The following is a 12437-nucleotide window of genomic DNA, read 5'->3' on the forward strand; positions in this document are numbered from 1 at the left end:
AAAGACTAAGATGAACACAAAAATCAGGATGGCAGCTATGACAGAGAGCATGGAAATTGGAAAAAGTGAACCCACAGGGGCTAGAAGAAGTAAACCAAAAGGTCTTGCAGAAAAAGGGTATGGAAGAGAAAAACCTCAGGAATGAGATCAGTTTGCTACCATTGTAAGGAAAGAGGTCATATAAAGAAATTTTGCAGAAAAAGGGAATGGAACAAGGCTATAGAAAAAGAGCAGGACGCTTTGGAAAAGATCTTAAAAAGCAGAAGATTAGGGGTGTTGGAGACTCTACGCTCTGAGGAAAAAAAACCAACCAAAACATCTGAATGAGAGCCCCTGGTAAACCTAGACGTTTGCCCTCAGAGCAAAGATTATGAATTTTATGGACATTTCTAATACCTTGATTTACTTCTCACAATACTTCATTTGAGGACCGCTTTGTTTTATTTATCACATTGATCAGTATGTATATCTGTGCTGTTTTTATTTCCTTTAAACACAATTTTTGTTTCTCCTACTGCCAGCTATATTTATTTATAAATTGACATCTTTGTCTTGTTCTCCACACTATTTTTTTAATTCTTTAAACTGTTATATATTTTCATTTCCCTCTTTACGCTATCTTATTTCTATTATTACAAACATATACACTATCTTGTTTACAATGTTACTTTTCTAATTTTATGTTTGTTACCTGGGTAAAATACTGATTTGTCCTACGACTTTACAGGTGTTGAGCTTTTGTTTCTGTTCTGATTGTGGGGAAGTGTGTGGTGAGAAGAGTAGGAGGGGTCGGGGAAGAAAGGTACCTCATTTGGAAATATTCCCATTGATAGCCCCTTGGGAGAGGTGTTGGATGGCTGTGTGTGGCCTTAGATAAGCATGTTGATTTGAGAGGGATATTGGACATAGAGGAAATGAAGTGCATAGCTTAGTGGTTAGAACATGTGGAAAGGGGTCAAGAAAGTGAAAATGAAACTGCACCAGAAAAGGGGTGGGATCCCTTGAGGAGACAGCGCGGGCCTGCCATGTTCGCCACGGTGTTCCGTGTGAGGGCCAACACCAACATCATCATGGACTTGGATCGGAGGAAGCCACGAAGTGAGGTAGCAGCAGCTTTTCCCACCCTGAGCACTGAACAACTGGCTGAGTTGGTTCCAAACAAGGAGGACCTCAATGTCATCGAAATCCATCCTCACAAAGGGGAGGCCATCACTGTTTACATGAACCACAGGAACTCAATGCAGTTTGAAGCTGAGAAAGTTCGTATCCTACGGTGCACTCTCTGTGAGTCTACCCAGACCTTTTCCCTGCCTTTGCAACATGGCTCCCAGCGCTACAGAAACTTGCAGGAGGAGCAGACCTGATGGCTACCAGGAGTTGTGGTGTCACCTTCTGACCTCCCTCAAGTGCAGCGGGGCACGCTGTGTGCTATCACCCTGCTAAGAAACAGAGCTCCTGTGGCGGTTGGAGTTGCCACCATGTCCACAAAGGAAATGCTAGCTGCTGAAATGAAAGGGAAGGGCTTTGCTGTGCTGCACACTCGCCTGGGTCACCTCTGGGAATATGGTGACAAACCTTCTCCTCCAACCTTAGCTCCCTGAGCAGGGATTGTGCTGCAGAAGAGTGTGCTGGAGATGAGAAGGAGTTGCAGGGAAAGGAGCCTGGCAGCAGCTGCTGACCTGAGCCAGAGCAGCAGCTGGACATAAGGGATTTCAGCCCGAAGGACAGAGACACTGGTGTGGAACTGGAGAAGGAGGGGCTCCCTGGGAGCAGACCTGCAGAACCAGCTGAGGATGTCAGCACAGAGGAGCAGCAGGAGACTGAGAACAGCAGAACCCCAGGAGAGCAAATGGATACATTGTTTAATCAGTGCTTTTTTCCATGCCTTAAAATGCCAAGTAAAGAAGTCAGATCTCCATCAGCTCACTAGCACATTTCTAGACGGCCACATGGTCCCCTACTGACTAGCTGGAAAACAACTGGACATAAATCAAGCCTATAAAGAAGTTCTCTAAATTCCTGCAATGCATGCAGCACCAGAGGATCTTACAGGTCAAAGAGCTGAGCAGAGGTGTGAAGAGCATCGTGGACTTGGACTGGAAACACCCAGACATTAAAACATTTGCAGTGTTTGAAGGATTTTCCTCAGCCTTTACTACCCAAGACAGCAAAAGTGAAGACTCCGTTAGTGGGATCTACCCTGGAGCATTCAACACCAGAGGGATCAGAGAAAAGTGAAATACTTTATGTGATAGAAGAAAGCATGGAAGGACATCAAGGGTATGTTGAAGATCATAAAGATGTAAATGAAGTGCAGAGGACAATAGAGGAAACTTCATCGCATGGCAAAGAGTTTCACAACATCAAAGCCATCACTCCAAAGGAAGAACTGTTTACAAAACTGGAGCCTTCAGAATAAGAGAAACTGCCTGAAACAGAGTTGACACTGGATAGGACAAGAGATGAATGTGCTCCAGAAGGAAAGCCTGCAGTTCAGGTGACAGAGGATGAAACCTCATCCTTGGGGCTAACAGTTGGAAAGCCAGTGCAGCTTGGAGGAGGGGGCAGAATGCTGACTGTGGGACCAGAGTGCACAGAAGCAGTTGTCAGTGTGGTCCCTGTTAAAACTGAACAACAAGATGAACCATAAAAAAAAAAGAACAAATGGCTCACAAGCAGCTGCAGATACTGAGCAAGAGTGTGAGCGATGGGTCTGACAGGGACATTGCAGCAAAACATTCTGTGCCCATCATAGAGTCACAATGCAGAACCAAAACAACTGAAACCTTCTCCAAGAGTGATGAAGCCAAAGGTGGCAAGGTGGAGAGTGCTGTGCTCCAATCTGGAACACAACTGGAGAGCATTTCCTTCGTAGCTGAGGCTCCCATGCAGACTGAAACAGATGGGGTATCTAAGTCAGCATCAACATGCCCAGAGATGGTTGAAATTAGAAGTGCTGTTATCTCTGATACAAGCCCTAAGAAATATGCAACACCCAGCAGCTTGGGTGAAGAGGAGACTGTCAGAAAAGGACAAAAACTTGCAGAAACCTTAAACTGTCAAGACTTTCTGAAATATCATTGAGCGTCAGAGCACCAAAAATTGTATTCAATACTATCCAGTCAGCTGTTCACAAATTTGCAGAAACACAAGAGTCAGCTGCCCCTGAGTCAGAGCAGAGTATTAAGCCCACAGGGAAAAGCTCATCAGATACAATTTTACCTGAACTTCTGGAAAGTACACATGTAGATTAAAAAAAAAAAAAAAACAAACACAAAAACCAAGAGCTCAAGCAACCAGGAATTCATACAGCTGTGGAAAAACAAAGGATGTGCTTTTAACTTCTGAGATACTGAAAGATGGACTGAGTCAAAATTCTTTAATAGTCTTAGCAAGCCCTGAAGATATTTCAAGAGGAAGTGTGAAACTTCAGAAATCAAGTGCTTCAGAAGATTCAGCCAAAGACACCCTGGAATTAAGGGAGAGAGAGGTTGGGTACATTATGGAAGTCGCAGACCAACATACAGGACAGCAAACATGCAGAGAAAGTGAACAACCATATAATCCACCAGTAGAAGATGGGAAAATACAAATTTAAGAGGATTACATTTATCAAGAAGAAACATCTTGTGATAGATAAAGTCAGAACTCAGTGGCTCTGACACCTTAAAAATGTACTAACATTGGTTGTATCCATACCTGTGTTCCATTTGAAGGTTATTAAGACTGGTGATGCACCACTGAATAGGCAGACAAGAATTATTGCCGTGGTTATTTAATATGTGTCCTGTTTGCCCAATCTCCTTGAATCCCTTTACTTGTCCCTGAATCTCCCTACTTTAGTAGTCTCCTTTCCCCCCTCACACCTTTGATAGCTGCCTTGATCTGGCCTGTGAGTGGCCTTAGGGGCTGCCCAACTTGTGTGAGGAAAAAGAGAAAGGATGACTAATGGGAACATGTGAGATGTCTGGATATGTCTGTTGAGCATGGTGCTCAAGTTTGCTACCTTTCAGCTCCATTCAGGTGTCTCTGTCCATCTTACAGTTGTATTTGTGCAGGCCTAATTTAATTAGAAATTATTTCTACAGTGTAGCTTAAAAGAAGATGGAAAATGCTCTTCCTCAGTTGTTCCAGACTTCAGGTCTCAGGATTGAACTGTAATGTATTGAACATTTATATGTATGTCTTAATTCCAGTTCTGATTTTAATGTAGAGCAATGATACTTCTGTACTGTTTAGGCATTCCCTTAAATGAATATTGTGGAGTAACCTGGAGAGGAAATTAATACTATTGGAGCAGAAATTGATGTATGTCTTTTTAAAGTTTTAAGTAATTTATATCAGTAGCCATAAAGAAATCTATCCAGTGTTTGCAATGAATTTAAGAAAGATTTAACTTGTTAGGATGTATGCCTTTTTAAAGTCTTAAGCAATATATATATATATATTTATATATATTATTAACTGTAAAAATATTATATAGGTACATTTTTAACCTCTGGTATTTCTTGTTACAGATCCTAAATTCTGGAGAAGATAGAACATCCTCGCACACATCTAGCAATCAGACCTTAAAGACAAAAGGAAAAAGTTGATACAAAAAGGGAAAGTGAGCTCCTGTAACAGGAAGTATAATAGTAGATGGTAAGAACATTGTAGCAGGGGGCAAGACTGGATCAGGATACACTTTTGCCACATAGAGTCGCTGTTCCTCTGAATGGGATTAAAAAGGGGAGAGACATGAGTGGGAAAGTGCTCTGTACCGGACCCCTGTTTGTATTAACCCTCCTAGTCATGGGCATTCAAAGAGGAGGAGCTACATCGTACTGCTATCCGTTGTATGCAGGAGACTCCCAGATAGCTGTCCTCAGAACCCATTCTAACCCAAGCCCTAATTGTGTCAACTTTTTATAACTTAGTTGTGTTGAGGACAGCAAAACCTATTGGCAATACGAAAATACAGGGAATTTTAAACAAAATTGCTGGGAGAATGTCCTATCAAAGAAAGGTGGATCTGCTCTGAAAAGACACCTGTAAGAGCTGAAAATACCGGATTGATGCAAAAAGGGAACGAGAACTCAGAAACAGCCAAAGAATTTTGTAAGACATACCAGAGGCTCTGAAAATTGTACCAAGTTCATGAAGAAGCAGTTTAATTTAAATGATTGATGTGGGCTTAAGCCCGATCAAAGTTTTAGACGGGGGAATTGTTGTGGGTGAGCTGTTGATGAATTGGTTGTTATTTGTGTATGTTTACCCAGTTAAACATAACTGTTGTTAATATTTACCACATGCAGCTAATATTTCAGTCCCCAGCTGTCTCACCTATATGGCCTTTCCCTTCTGCATAATGCCTCTGCTGCTCCCCTAAAATGGCATCTGTGAGGAGGGTGATGTTATTGAACTGTAGGCCAATGAAAGGAGTCCAAAGGACACTGGGATATGATTTGGCACTGAAAACCCCTACAAACAATGAGCCCAAAATAACATCTGGAACTGAAAATAGTGTTCTCAGGTTGAGAAAACAGCACAGAACATGATTTTATCATCTTGAGCTGCTTGGTTCCATTTCTATGACCTAAAGAGCACCCTACCAACATGACCTCCCCCTTGACTACGAGCCAGAACAGTCTTCCTAAGGACCCCGTGAGGATGGAAGGCCCAACTCTGCCTTAGGACAAAGCTGCAATCTTCCTCTTCTGCATAGTCCAAAGGGAGCAGCAGTGGTGTGCACAGCCCCTCGGGTTCCCCACACAAAGCTGACCTCTAATAAAGGCCTTACAAAGGAGCAGGTCTCCTGGTCCATTTGTAACAACCTGGCCATTCAGGAGCAGGGTTAGGGGTTCCAGAACCAGATGTGGAGCATTGCCTCTGGTGTGCTAGGGATCAGCAGCAACTGCTAGGCTGGGATATAGGCGTAGGGGTGTGGGGTGTGCAGAACGGAGCAATGCCTCACCAGAGAAAGACGTCATCTGTCCCTTCCCCAAATAGTAGTATCTGAAATATTTTGAGCCGGCAGTCTCAAGGTGGTGTCAGAGAATGGCACAGCGCTTTGGGGCTGCAGCTCAGGCTTCCCGAGTTCTCATTTCAGGCTGTTGGCAAACCCATGGCAATTGTGCTGCTAGTCCCTTAGGCACTGGCAGTGCTGCCCTTGGGAACTATGCTTAGAGAGAGAAAAGTCTGCAAAGCCCTTTAAGCCCTGCTCAGAGCCCCGCGTGTATCGCTAGAGGGTCAAGGCTTAGCTTACTTCTTTTTACAGTCAGGCAGGAATTGCAAATGTCAGTGGTGTGAAGGCAAGTGTTTTAGTGGAGCAAAAGGAAAATTCCTGAAGTGAGGAAGTGTAGGACTTGTCTTTCTTGGAGGTGTCCTTAATGATGTTTTCATCATCACAGCATTTTTTCTGTCAAGTCTGTAGGGTTGTATTTCTTAGAGTCAGGATTCCCGAGTTCTCATTTCAGGCTGTTGGTAAACCCATGGCAATTGTGCTGCTAGTCCCTTAGGCACTGGCAGTGCTGCCCTTGGGAACTATGCTTAGAAAGAGGAAATTCAGGTCATGCGTGACAATAAGAACGCCAACCTAGTGACCTATGTAGACAGGTGAGTGGTTGTGCCCTTCTGCTGTGAAGGATCCCTCACATCCCACAAGCCAGAGGTTCAGCCACTGCTTGGCTTGCTGGCAGAGGGTGGAGCTGTTCATGCCTCTTTCTGGGCTGACCTATAGCATCTTGGAGAAGAAGGCATTGGGGCTGCATTAATCCTTCCGGGCATACTGAGCTTGAAGTTCGCCTTCAAAGATCAGGACTTGGCCCTATTTTACTAAGGCAGCAGCCTCAAAGTTCCTGTGCTCCCTCCATGGTTTTTTTGTTGGGTTTGAGGTTTGATTTTTTCTCCAAGGTTCTGAAGTGCCCACCAATCCCTGTAGACTCTATTTCCCTCGGCCTGTTGCATTGGTGTGGATACCAAGCAGTCTATTAGACTGCACAGAGATCAAGCCCTTTAGAGTCTAGTGAACGACTATTGCCTTCCTCCTGTCTTCCTCGGAGAGAGAGATGGAAACAAGAATTCATCAGGTCGTGCAGGTGCACCCATTCATCTCCAGGCTGTTGTTTCCCCCTTTCAGCTACCTGGTACACGAGGAACTCTGGCTCGTGATGGAATACATGGACGGAGGTTCCTTACATGACATCATCAGGGAGGCCAGGATGGTAGAAGGAGAGATAGCAGTTGTCTCTCGGGAGGTAAGGGACAGCACTTGTGCTTTCCATGGCTTGGGTGGGATGGGTGGTAAGGAAAGGATGGATTTCATCTTCCCAGCTTCCTTTCTGCCTTTCTCTTATGACTGGCATGAGCAAGAGCATCTGAAGTTCTTGCCAATTTGTGAGTCCTTGTTCTAGTGCATTTGTTTGTGTTTGCCACTCTAAACACCTGCCTGGAGCCTGTGTGTACCGCATTCTTTCCCCATAAGGGCAAACGTGCTGGTGGCACAATGTCAACCGAGTGGCAAAGAGAAAAAGATGCTGGTAGGAATGTCCCCGAGCTCAGCCTCAGCCTTAGCCTTGCACCAAAGTGGCAACTGCATGAGCTGTCATCTTGCTGGAGAGAGCACAGCCACTGCAGCAGTGCTCCTTCAGTCGATGTTTGCAGGGCTCTGGCCAGAGAAATAATTGTCCTTTCTCTCTCAAAAATGAATCCAGCCTCACTTAGAGAGACACTGCTGTCCTTGTGTTGGAGCTGCAAGCTCTTGCCCTTGCCCCATCGTGGGCATGGAGATGGTGGAAGGAGCGCCTCCTTACCTGATGAAAAGCTCCCACACGGTGCGCTGCAACTTCTCTCCCACATCCTCCTCTCACTCGAACCAAATCTGCCCCGTCCTTCTGCCTGGGAAACTTGGTAACACCTGAAGAGCATAGGTTGCAGGCTGCATAGTCTCTTGTGCTTCTTGCCTCATTTTTTCCCCTTGCCATTGAATTGTGAAGAGCCCAAGAAGCGGTGATGCCATTTGCTTGATGGAAGGCTTGCCTTAAGGGAGCAGTGAGCAGCGCCAAGTTGTATTATTTGGAAGAATCCCTGGGCATAGCAGAGTTTGACCAAAGTCCCTCTTGCAAATGGACTGTAGAACTGGTGTCAGTCCTCAGAGAAGCAAAGTGTGCTTTTGCTGCTGGAGCTGCTCCTATTTCCCTCAGCCAGTGAAATCAGGCCTCAAGGCAGGAGCCTTTGCACGCCGGACAGCCTCTGGCTGCCTCTGCCTTTGGGTTCATTGGTTGGGCTAGGAAAGGCATGTGCCACCCTCAGGCAGGGAGGAAAGTGCCACTGGAGAGTGGAGCTTGCCCGTTGGGGGGTGGCTGAGCAGTTTTGGCTGCGAAGGAGACAGGTAGAGTGTGGTGTTGCCTTCTTCTCTAGGTTCGACAGCTGATAAGCACCGGGGGCAGCCCGAAGCTGCAGAAGCCCAGGCAGCAGTCCGCTTGGTTGAGAGACTTTCTGCACTGCTGCCTGGAGACGGATGAGGACAGGCGCTGGTCTGCCCAGGAACTTCTGCAGGTAAAAGGCAAAGTGGCCGCAGGCTGGGCCAGCTGCCCGCTGCCAGGGGCTCCTCCTCTGCTTAAGTGCAAGGCGTCAGATGGGCCCCCGCTCCCAAGAAACTCCAACCTGGAGGCTTTTCAAAGGAAAAGCGAGGGGAATATTGGCCTGCGATGGCTCAGGAGGGGCCTTTCAAGGTCACCTAGACCAAATCTCCTGAAGCTGATGACATCTGGCTTCATGCGTTTGTGGGATTGTGAGCCACGTTGGCCTGTGCTAGCAGGGTCCTGGACGTGGAGACAGAGGTGCAGAGAATGCCCTTGTCTCTGTACCTTTGTGGTAGGCAGAGAAAGGCTGTTTCAGGCTGTGAGGGAAGTAGAAGTTCAATTCTTGTTTTTCTCTTTGGGCAGCACCCGTTTGTAAGATCAGCCAAGCCGACCTCCAGCCTGACGCCTCTGATCGTGGCAGCACGGCAGTTTATGGGCAACAGCAGATACTAGCCCTGGAAGAGGCCATCATTGTTTGTTGTAGTTTCCCGTTTGTAGGTCGTAGTTTCTAGTTTCTAGTTTGTAGTTTCTTGTTTGTAATTTGCTCACTTTGCTAGTCCAAATAAATACTATCAAACCTTCACTGTGTTGGAAGCTTCCCTTTGTTCTCGCCCTGTGAACAAGGTCTAAATTTGCTTCTTCATGGTCAACTGTTTCTGAAACGTGGGAAGACCCATGGATGGGGTTTGTGGCAGAGTTTGGAAGTGGGCAGAGGTCTTCTTCCTTCATTGCCTCTGGGCCACAAGCTCCTGTGTAGACACAGGCTTTACACTGTGAAGAGAGGAGCAGAGTAGGGCAAAAGGGAGCAGAGCAGTGGTGTCACTGCTGGGGCTTCCGCTGCGGCCGTGCTTGTGTTGCAGCTCCTGGGAAGGGTTGGCAGTGTCCGTATTGCTCTGGGCAGAGGGGGAGGCAGCCAGGCTTCTCCACAGGCTCAGGTGCAGGTGAGTGTCCAGCGGGAACATGAGTCCTACCATGGGAACTAAGGCCAGCGTGAGGGAGTGACAACTCAGGCAGTTTGGGATATGCCTGAGCCACAGGCTGTGCCAGCTGGGCACCCCGCACATGTGAGGTGACTGCCCAGAAACAGCTGCCTGGGGGGTCATGCTGTGTGCCAGGGCGGGGAGGAGACACAGCCAGGGCAGGGGACCCAAAGGGGCCAAAGAGCTCTTGCAGGGCATCTGACACCCTGCCTGGTGTTTGACGTGGGGCACAAGAAGGAGGAAGGAGGGGACGTTTGGAGTGATGGCATGTGTCTTTCCAAGTCCCTGTGGGGCTTGAGGGGACCCTGCTGCCCTGGAGATGCAGGACACTTTCCTGCCCACGGGAAATGGTGAAGGAGTTCTTTGGGGCTTTTTTGCTTGTGCGTGTTGCTTCAGTATTCCCTATGTAAGGGAATTGTTCTCCACCTGTGAGTTTTGCAGCTTTTACGCTTCCCAATCTCTGCACAGTCCAGCCTGCTGGTGGGGCATTGAGCGAGAATGGCTGTGTGTGGGGCTTGGTTGTTGCCTGGGGTTAAACACCATCATGAGAAATAGAGAAATGCAGTTGGGTTGAATGCAAGAGGAGGGAGAATGAAGCATCCAAATCTTACACTGATGGTGGTTTTACTGTTGGCCTAAGCCTGCCTTCCTGCAGCCTGTCCAGCACCTAATCTGTTTGGTCTCTGCCTCGGCACTTGAGTTTTGCTGGCACTGGCCCACTTGGGCCCACTGCTTTCCTCCTACCAGCACTTTGGGAGTTGTGCCACAGTGTGTTAGAACTTCCTTTTCTTTCTTTCTTTCCATCCACAGCAGGCGGCTCCCTCTGATGCACGCATGTGCCCAGGGAAGCTCCCAGAGGTGCACCTCAGTTGGGCCAGGCTCCTTGGAAATGCCACAGCAGTGCAGCAGCAGGATGATGTGTATGCAGCGGATGTGGTGCTTAGCTTTCCCCATTTCTGCCAATCCTGCTCTTTTTTCGGTGTGTGTCCCACCTTGTTCTGTAGCAAACATGTGAGGAAGAAGGTCTATGGAAGTGCTTCCTGAGCTTTTGTCCCTCAGCTGTCATGGAAAGGGTGATTTCCTTTGATGCTGTATTTTAGAGCCCTAGCTAGGAGCAAGCCTTGTTATTTAGCACAGCAGAGCAAGAAGCCAAAGGTCCTGTTGTCTTTATTGCTTTCCTCTCATCATACTCTCTTCTCAGTGTTCGGCTTCTCAGGGTGGGCTAGAGGGGTTTGGTGTGGTTTTGGAGTTACTCTCAGCTGCCTTGAGCAATAGTTTATACACTGGGAGGGCTTTTCTGTGTTGCTTTCGAGCACCACAACAGAGAACTTTGCAGGCCATTTTTGGTGGGACCCTTAGAGAAGGTCTGTTTCTATGTGTGACTTCACAAGGCAGCCCAGAGCTGCTGCTATTGTGACGTCAGGGGCCGCACCTGGCGCTGTCACGGCCAAGTTGCTGTGCCCAGGCCCGGGAAGCCTCAGTGTGCAGAGCAGCTCTTTGGCATGCTGACTGCGGGCGGAAGCTGCTGATCGACGAGGTCTCTGCCTGCAGGCTTCACCCTGAGAGCGCTCTGAGCACTTTGGTTTGTCCCCACAGGTGGTGTCTGGTGGTGCTGACTTGAGCAGCACTGTGCCAGCCATGGAGAGAGTGTGTGCTGCAGTTTGCACGGCTTTTTCCGTGGCTTACTCTGGCTACTTCTTCACCCACCTGGCACGTAAGTAGACGCTTTTGTTGGCTGTGGCGTATGGAAGCCAAAACGCCTTGAGAGGTCTTTGGTTGGCTAAAGCTGCTGTCAAGAGCTGCAGCTGAGAAGGGGGTGTCTCTAGGCAGCGGGGCATGGGCTGCATTTGCAACGTAGCCTGCAGGGGTTCTGCTGTCGCCACAGCATGGCCTGTGGCAGCGGAGTCTGAAATCTCCTCTGTTTGCTGACTCAAGCAAGACAACTTGCAAAACGGGAAGACTAGGAGAGCTTGGCTGGAGTCCTTGTGTGAACTGTGTGCTGCTCTCCAGGATTGGGGAGCAGAATCTTCTAGTCTGCATTCCCTCATGCCGGCATGTGTCTGTGGAACTCCACACCTCCTGTGTGCTAAAAGAGCCTCTCCCTTTGTGATGAAATCACAGCATTAGCTTGGAAAAAACCTCTGAAATCAACATTTCCGAAGAGCTCTTGGGTGCTCCTGAGCCCAGGAGGTGCTCCCGTGCTGTGTCACGATCGGCCTGCCACCATGGCTAAGGGGCTGTGGCTGAAGCTCTTCTGGGCAAAGGTGTTCAGCAAGCTCATGGCAATTGATGCTTGCCATCTCTTCAGTAAAGTGAAGTCCAGCAAAGAGAGGATCTGTAGCTCCTGCTGGATGAGGGTGGGGCAGAAGCAAGGACTCTTGCAGGACCACTTGGACATTGTGGGTCTCAAGTTTCTGAGGGATGAGTGGCCAAAGAGGACAAAAGGTAGACACAAGGCAGTACTTGGTGGTCTTGTCTTTCTTGCCGTGTGACACAAGGCTTGCTGCTGGACGGATGGAGTGAAAGCAGAATGCTCTGTCCTTTTAGTTGACTTTTTGGAGGACTTGCCCGGTGCAGGCACTTTTCTCACAGTATCCGGATCTTTTTCCCTTGTGTGTTGCAGGTCACATCGCCCGTACCTGGAGAAAATCCGGTCCTTGGGTGAGTGGGAAATGAGCCTTTGGCGTTGGTAGCATTGCACAGTTGCAGAGCAAGGTGTGAGCTGGGCCTGCTGCAGTCCAGCGCCAGCCTGGCTGGATGAAGGAAAGTGCGGTCCAGGCTCTTTGCAACAGCAGCATCTGCAGCAGTAGGAGCAGCAATGCGGAGGATCCCTGGCTGTTAACTGCAGTTCCACGTGCGAGCTCTTAAGCAGAGGAAAGTGGGCTTGCTCAGT

General features: G+C 48.0%; 1 pseudogene; it reads left to right on the forward strand.

Moving 5' to 3' along the window:
• Positions 1-1025: 1025 nt before the first annotated feature.
• On the forward strand, positions 1026-2238 carry LOC117010295 (annotated as a pseudogene).
• The last annotated feature ends 10199 nt before the right edge of the window (positions 2239-12437 follow it).

The sequence above is a fragment of the Catharus ustulatus genome, chromosome Z, assembly GCF_009819885.2.
Source record: "Catharus ustulatus isolate bCatUst1 chromosome Z, bCatUst1.pri.v2, whole genome shotgun sequence".
In the NCBI taxonomy this organism is placed as follows: domain Eukaryota; kingdom Metazoa; phylum Chordata; class Aves; order Passeriformes; family Turdidae; genus Catharus; species Catharus ustulatus.